Raw genomic sequence first — 8,340 nt, 5'->3', positions numbered from 1 at the left:
TTTACCTTACTTTCTTTTAACTGATCCCAGCCAATGTTTGATTTTTCAGATAATTTATTTACATTACTTTTATGCCTAGTACTGTTTGACTTATGGTCCATTACTTTACCTTTGGGTTTACCAATTTTATCTTTATATCAACAATCGTTCGCACATTGATTGATTTATTTTATTACCTAACATCCTATTTTAGCTTTGTTATGTTAAACATTAACCTTTCCGGCCGACAGTGAAAAACTATCCCGTATGAATTGTTAAAAAAATATATATATCTGCCTGCAGTTATCCATGGCCTTTAATATGCACTCTGAGGTCTGATTCATTTTTTGATCAAGTTATCACGAAGTTAGCACATAAATCGTAAGGTATTTAGTGAAATATGTTTTTAAAGTAGGTTAATTTACCTAAATAATAGAACACCAAAATTCACTGAAGCATTCATCACATAAGTTATTTACGAAACTTTAGGGCGCACAACTGTTATCAGAAATATCTTTTTTGGAGCACCAAAAAATTACAATTACAAATTTGTTTTGTCTTAGATCAGCATTTCCAATATACCCAATCGAGAGTGCCAGAAATTTATCTTCAACTTGCACACTTCTCGATAAATATTCGTTAAACTTCGTAAATTTTTGGATACTATTAAAAGTCTTTCGTTTTACTTAAACTTTTTATCTTAACTATTTTCTTTTGTGATTTGTTCTAAACATAGAATTTTTGTTGTTTGTTTGGCTCTCTACCATTTTCTCTTTTCTCTTCCCACGGCCACTCCAGCTATGATGTCACGTGCAACCTCCTGAAGTCCGTGCGCAACACCTTGCATAGCGTTTGAGTATTTGTAACCTCATGAAGAAAGGCATTGGTGCTTCAATTACTATCCTCAGAAATGTATTTTGAAATGTCTTCGAAAAACTCCAAATTGTCTTGCGTAAGTTAGCATTGCTTAAAAAAGAATACTCACTATGGTGCCTAATTTGTAATATTCAGTGTTCACCGTCTATTAAGATGGAAACAACAGTCTGACTATAAGTCTACTCTCTGACATTGATGACCATTGCTTTTTTAAAACTTAAATTATTTGTAATTATGAAAATAAGTGCTAAAAAGTTCAAGGGACAATTTATAATGAAAAAGGACGGTGAAGATAAAAATAGTTTGAAAACCAACGTTTAAAACTAAACGCTTAGTTTTCTTTGTTTTTAAAATATCTTCATTGCGCCGGTTGACAAGTTTTTTCAACTTTACTTGAACGTTTATTTGACAAATAAATTTTCATTCAATTCTCAAAATATTTTTTTAAAGTATATCTTTTACTATCTCAACAAATTACTGCTGATTTGGTTTTTGTGATGAATGACGGGGTAATATCAATCTGACGGCTCTTTCTGATTACCTTGAATTATCAAATTGGAAAGTTGCTACTGTCCAAAATTGTATTTCGAACAGAAAAAAAGTAGTAAATTTAGCAAGGACATTATAATGAACCTTAATTGTTCCAACTAGCTGATCCTTAAGAGAATTTGTGGAGCTATTGCTGTTCTTTGGGACCTCATCCCTTTTACGAAGTTCGGAGGATAACAAGAATCAATTCAGTATTGAGATGGTTGGTTCGAAAAGTAAAGAGATCTGATTGAAACTCATAGTTTAAACAGGATGTTACATTTAGCTCAAGCTTACGTATTTCCGTTGAATATACACTTATTCTTCTCAATGTGTAAGCAATGCATTTTTATTTTATTTGGTATCCTTTAGAATAGACACAAAATTTCAAAATTATATAAGTTAGGTAAATAGAATTCAAGTCGGTCAATTTACTGTATTTTCGTGGAGTACTTGAAGTTTAATTGCTGAATTAATAGAATGAAAGCAACAAAATGCAACACCTCTCGCATAAATATGTACTCAATTTAAATCTAACAATTGGGCCGGATATTGCGACTATTTAGCTTAAAATTAAAACTTTTTTTTTGTAAAAAGAAGTAACAAACTTAATCTTCAAAAAAGGTTGTCAGTTCAAAAACTGACAATGAGAATGCTGTCAGTCGTGATTGTTTGTAATAAATATTATATAAAAGAAATATTTATTTATCAGAAAAATAATTACGTATTATTTAGATATCAAATTAAAATGGACGTTTGTGGAAAAAATAAATAAAAATAAAATACAGACAAGGTACGTACGTATCAAGAAGGTAGTTATAGTCGTTACTAGACCGTCTCAATTCCCACTTAACTTGTCATCATGTATCCTCCTTGAACAAGGGCTCAAAGGTAACTACCCTTCAGCTCGGACACTCCTACTAACTAGTTGATTTATGTGTAAAGTTAAAGTGACTGAATTTATTAATATTTATTAGTATTATTATTACAACGTTCCTTAGTTTTAACCAAGTTGTAATAATTTTTTGTTTTCTTTTATGAATTTCACTAATTGATTTTTTTTTACTGAATATGAAAATTTATTTTAATTTACGACCCCAAAAAAAGTGGTAATCAGTTTGATGTATTTAATTAAAACAGTGAGAAATGATGTTTATAGAGTTGCACTTGTAACCAGATTTAAGTTTTACTAACACCTAATATTATTTGAGAAGTTTAGAGAAGGTATATTAGGGTTTTGGACAATTAAAAATTTCCTTTCCTGCTGCTTATTTCAAGGTTCCCTTCGAAAATCATTCATTGGGTTTAAAAAAAATAGTGCATAAATGGGTTATGCTCGGAGGTGGGTTAGCTTTTCGAGGCTCTTCGAAGTGGCCGTTGTAGGCTAACGATAAGGATCTTGAAGGGTAATATTCATAAAAAGAATACTTAAGTCAAGGTGCAGTCTTGTTCCTTCTCTTAAGTTAGAAGGAGGTCTTTTAGATCCCTAAGTTCATATTAGTGGATTTTATTTCTAAGGAATACCTATGCATTGTTTTTGTGGTTACATTACTTTAAAAATTAAAAATTGCTGAGAACGATCAAGGTTGAGAAAATTGTTCTCTACACTGTGCAGTTGGTATCGAGTACTTTGCTTTGTACATATTGGATTACCAAGTACAATACTCAGTACTCAGATATGTAATTATGAGCTTGAGTACATTGCTTAGCAATCAAAAATACGATAACTCAGTTTAATAGCTCTATTAAATTCAGTTTAAGTTTCTTTACCCCTTTTAAGGGAATGTTTTGTAATCGCAATTCAATTTCCCTTCCTGTCTTATTAGAATGTAATGTCAGCGCAGAGTTTACATTCTCTTTTTTTAAAAAAAGTATTAAAACTATGCTATTAGGGTGGTGGAAGTTTGACTGAAGACTAATCTGACGGAATCTTGTGACGAAACCATAGGAGTTGGCTCCCCTCTAGAGAATCAATCAAAGAAAGATCCCACTAGACAGAACATATCAAAGTCTGTGACACACTCATTCAGAAAACTTCAAAGTAGATTCTTATTTGAAGATATGAAAGAATACGCAAAGAACATTTTACTAGAAAACTCTTTTACTTGCATTGTTTCAATATTAATTATTGTGAACATCTCAATTTTAATAAAAATAAAAAAATTCAATAAAATAAGCAGTACTGTATTCCAACGTGCAGATCGCTGGTACGAATCTAGCTGCTGCTGGGCTTTAGATGATTTCTTCCTAGGAGCTTCTCACATTGTAATGAGAAAACATTGTACAGAGACTAGCAGTGCACTGAAAAAAGGTTCTGGGCACCAATAACTTTAGATGAAAGTGCACCTTAAACAAAACAAAAAACTAAGTTTTTTTTTTTAAACCATACATTCTTCTAGAATTTGGTTATGTAAACTTCAGCCCCAGAGAGTTTTTGCAAAAAGGTCCATTACATGTGTAACCTACACTAAGTACATTTAACAAACAAAAGCGCTATTTCTTTAACCAGAAAAATCAAGGTTATTTTTGTCGGCTTTCTCTTATTTCAATTCCCGAGATCTTAAATTTTACATCGTTTTAAACACATAATTTTAAAAAATATTCTATTCTATTCTAACATCTAAACAAATTTTAAAACTACTTCCTTTCTCCTAAGAATACTCTAAAACAAAGTTTTCCAAAAATATAAAGTTGCACATGAATGCAATATGTATGGTAGGATCCATTTTAGAAAACAGATCAGAAAAGTGAAAAATCCATTTAGTAAAGGGGCTCCTTCTTTTAGTAAAATTTTCTTTGAATTCTGCACTGTTCTAACAACACATTTAAATCTCCATTATAATCTATAAGGCACCACACCCATTATTTCCAGGATTAGAGGATTAAGAACTTTTTTTAGAAACCGCACACGCACTGTCTAAAAACCTTTTTTAGGTTTTTAGGTTTACTCAAAAGCTCTCAATGCGGTTTATTTCTGGTAAAAATGCGAAATTTATAATTCTACAAGATTCCAAAACTCTCCTTATTTAGAAGGACACAGCAATGAAGGGGCGAGTGTTGAAGGCAAGTCTCTCATTTGGCGTAACCAATATTAGAATCAAGTAGAAATTCACTTCTATGTATAATTTTCATAATAAAATAAGATATTTCAAAAAACTAACTGGTTATTTTTGTATATTTAGTTACTGAAAAGAATTTTTAGATAGAATTCTTTATAGGAATTTAACTGAACTCTTTTTTTAATATTGTGTCATCCAGTTAGGATGATTTGACACATATTTATTCTACTTGGATAGAGACTGCCTATAAACAAGACATAACAAAAAGATTATTTTGTCATCATTTTGAAAGCACGACTATTTTTGCATATGAAAAGAACGTTGTAACGTTTCTAACGTAGGTGTGAATGGTGTGACGGACATGCTGCATATATAAACTGCAAGCTGACTATGATGTTCTAGTGCTAAAGAAATAATAAGCATTCCCATGAAGATTAATTGGTTTTGGCTAAATGATGAAGTTTAGTAACTTTATATGCTATGGTGCAAAAGAAAAACCACTTCTTTAATTGTTCTTGGGGTCTCGGCGGATATCCTAGTCTTACTACTCTCAATATAGACATTTTGTGCTCAGCCTGTAGGCTATCACAGGCCAACTCTTTATCACATTTGGGCTCAAAAGAGAAGGATTGGGAAAATATAAAAAAAAAATTCACTGTCTTAGAAGTTCAAGACTGTTAGGGCTTAAATGTAGATTTTTATAGTTCCTTATACTTTCACAGAGTGACAACTAGTTCGCCATAATTCAACATACAATAGTTCGATATATTATTCTTAATGACAGTCATGCGCATGAACTAGTCAGATCAACTTCCAGACAGCTTCAAATAGCTTTGCGCTAAAGCTCGCATTTAAATATCTTAAGTCTAGTCATTCATGTATTATATTTGTTTTTTGTTTTTTTCGCGACGAATGCCCTTTCCACTTTTTTTTTTCTCATGCAAGGACCACTGCAGCTGCAGTTGCATCTAATAACTAGGTTGGTTCTCACATACAAAGGCAGAGAGGATGCTAGATTATCTATGTACACTAACACGCTCTTACATCATCGATTTAGTCGAGGATTTGTTCATTGTACCATCCCTTACTTTAAAACCAGTAATTTACCCATCTTTATACCATTAAAACTACATTGGGTTTTGCTTTATCTGTAGATATTTATGTCAATGTTATCATATTGTCTTTATCTACATATGATATATGCAGTATATTGCACGCTGTAAGTCTGTGTCACTAGTTGTTACGTGCTGTCTTGTAACACTACTAACAATGTAAATAAATAAGAAAGAATTGACTTTTCTTATTATTTTTTTATCCCAAACTGCACTGCCTTGAAGCTTTTTTTGTATTATTGAGTGATTTCTGTCGCTGTGCTCCTACAAGATTATCCTAAGGAGGTTGTTTACTGTAGAAGCTAACTTAAGTGTGAGGTACTTTTAACAAACGTTCCTGCATTATCAAAAATGACCTAATCCTTAAATTAATTTTAACCTAGAGAGAGGTTGAAGTACTTTTATAAATTTCTTTCAATACTGAACTAAAAGACTCAATTTAACATTCGAACCACGATTCTTACCTATAAACACAGGAATTCTTTAATACATAAATCCATACCAATGAGATATGAGAAATATATGTGCAATAAAACACCCGCCGTCAGCAGGTTCGAGACCAAAACGGGGAAGAGATGATCCCAATTTCGTCAACCATTTCGGACCACTTCATTTCCGGATACACCCATTCGACCTAGCACCCTGACCAGAAGAAACTTCCTTCAGTGGTCATAAAAGCATTGGTCTCCTACTCAATTATTAAAACTGCCCGTTAGGATAGAATTAATGTATATTGGGAAGTGACGATGCTCTACGCAACCCCAAGTTACAGTTGCCCATGTAGCTTCTGCTGTATGGCAGTATTTGTGAACGCTTGTGGGTTCGTTGAAGGGTGCATATATGTGTGAATGATGAATTAGTACCTGTTGGTTCGCTGAACCCTCCAATTGTTGTAAACTATCTCTACAAGCTTCATGTGAGGCGGTTTGCTGCGAAAGTGTTTTTTGAAGTTGTCCAACACCAGAAGAGTGGGATGTCCTCAGAGATGCCAAGATCCCTGAAGAAGAGTCTCTCAGAGACTAGTGTGAGTTTTGGTGTGAATTTTTCTAGCCAACATTATTTTGAAACTTTGGCTTTCGATTGGTCTAACATTGTCATTGCTTCATTCGAGTTTGCTGCAAAATTTTGTCATTAATCAACGTTTTTGTTATCCTTTAAACGTGCGTCAGTTGGGTGATACCATTTTACTTGTCACTCTATTGGCGAAGGTCCATGATTGTGAAAAAAGCTATAGGGGCGTTTAGCGCTGCAGATATTTTTATTTATTTATTTATTTTTATCCACGCCCCCTAGTCTCTATAGGAAAACTTGGTTGTTGGCCCTACAACAGATATATTTCCTTTACAGTGGGAAGAAAAATTGTTTCATGTCTCATATTTAGCAACGTTACTAAAGGGTATTTTAAGTTTTCTTTTAATGAGTTTTCTACACATTTGATTATCGTTTTTGTTGATTCTATGATCATAAAGCAGTTACTAATTTCCAACTGTTCGCTCAACTAGAAGTAAGAGCATTCTACAAATGGGATTATCTAATTTCATTGGACACCCTTTCATTGGAAAAAGAACAAACAATAATTTCAATGATGACAGAATATCATCTAAGTAATAACAAAAAGTAGAACTGTAGAATGAAAGTAAAAGTGAACAAGAGATTGTACAGAATATTGCTGTAAAGATGATTGTGATGTGGTACATCCATTTGATGAAGGTATATTATGCAAGAGTGAACCTAGCAATTGTATTTCCAACAGGACACATTTAGTAGTCATAGCAATGAGCTGGTGGTTACTTTGTCAACCCTGAGTACGTACGCTAGTATACCACTCGCTTCAGTGCATCTATTATGCACTTATAAAACGATATGTGTTTCTGACAGTCATGAGTGTTGAACTTTGTTACACGACTCTATTTAGTTGAACAGATAATGAGAAAAGCACATTGATAAACTGAATTGTCAAAAAGTTTATTGAAATCTTCTACTGATTTATCATATTTGATGTCGCGACAATTCAATGAAAGTTGATAATATAAAATTGTTTTTTTTTTTAATTTTTAATTATTTAAGGCATTTTTTAAAAAATATATATTGTGTTTTACTTAAAAAGGTAGAAGTAATAACAGCCATCTCAGCTGGGTAAGACTTCTCCAATGCATCTCATCTTAGTACAAAAGAAAACCCTTCGTGTTTCTAACGGCCTGACCCAAATTATTTCACTACGAGACGACAATGAGTATACAGATTGTGTGATTGAAATTATTATGTAAAATAAAATTGCGAATAATCATAAAAATTCTATAGTGAACGTAAATTAAAATTGCAAACAAAAATTGAACAAACTAGTGGATAAAGTCGAAGAAGTATAGGGCTTGCAAGTTGGTTGTGAATCTCAAAGTGGGCTGGTAAATTTGGCTTAAAACGACCAAGTTACTTGTAGTAGCTATGGCAAATATGTATGTTTATTAGTTAAGTTTAAAAATAAGTATTGAAGCTACATTTCCAGCCTCGGCTAATATTTTTTATGTAGGAATTTATTCATTAATAATTTCTCCCTTTGAAAAAGAAATATTGTTTTCATTTTTGTTTAATTTTTTTAAAGAGCAGCGTAAGTGTTTATCAGAGGTGGTTAATGAGAGAGTAATTAGTTATTTGGAGTGTGAAGTTTAGAGATTTTCTTGAAATAAGTCCAGCTTATTTGAAGATTTTCTGTCTCAATCAGTTTTCATAAGTGAGGTAGAAGTAACTTCTTGCTGCGAGCATTTCAGTACCAATACTATGAATGTGAA

The sequence above is a fragment of the Rhodnius prolixus genome, unplaced genomic scaffold (genome assembly GCF_049639745.1).
Source record: "Rhodnius prolixus isolate KJV_2025 unplaced genomic scaffold, Rpr scaffold_1, whole genome shotgun sequence".
NCBI classification, from domain to species: Eukaryota; Metazoa; Arthropoda; class Insecta; order Hemiptera; family Reduviidae; genus Rhodnius; species Rhodnius prolixus.
Note: the sequence above shows the minus strand (reverse complement) of the source record.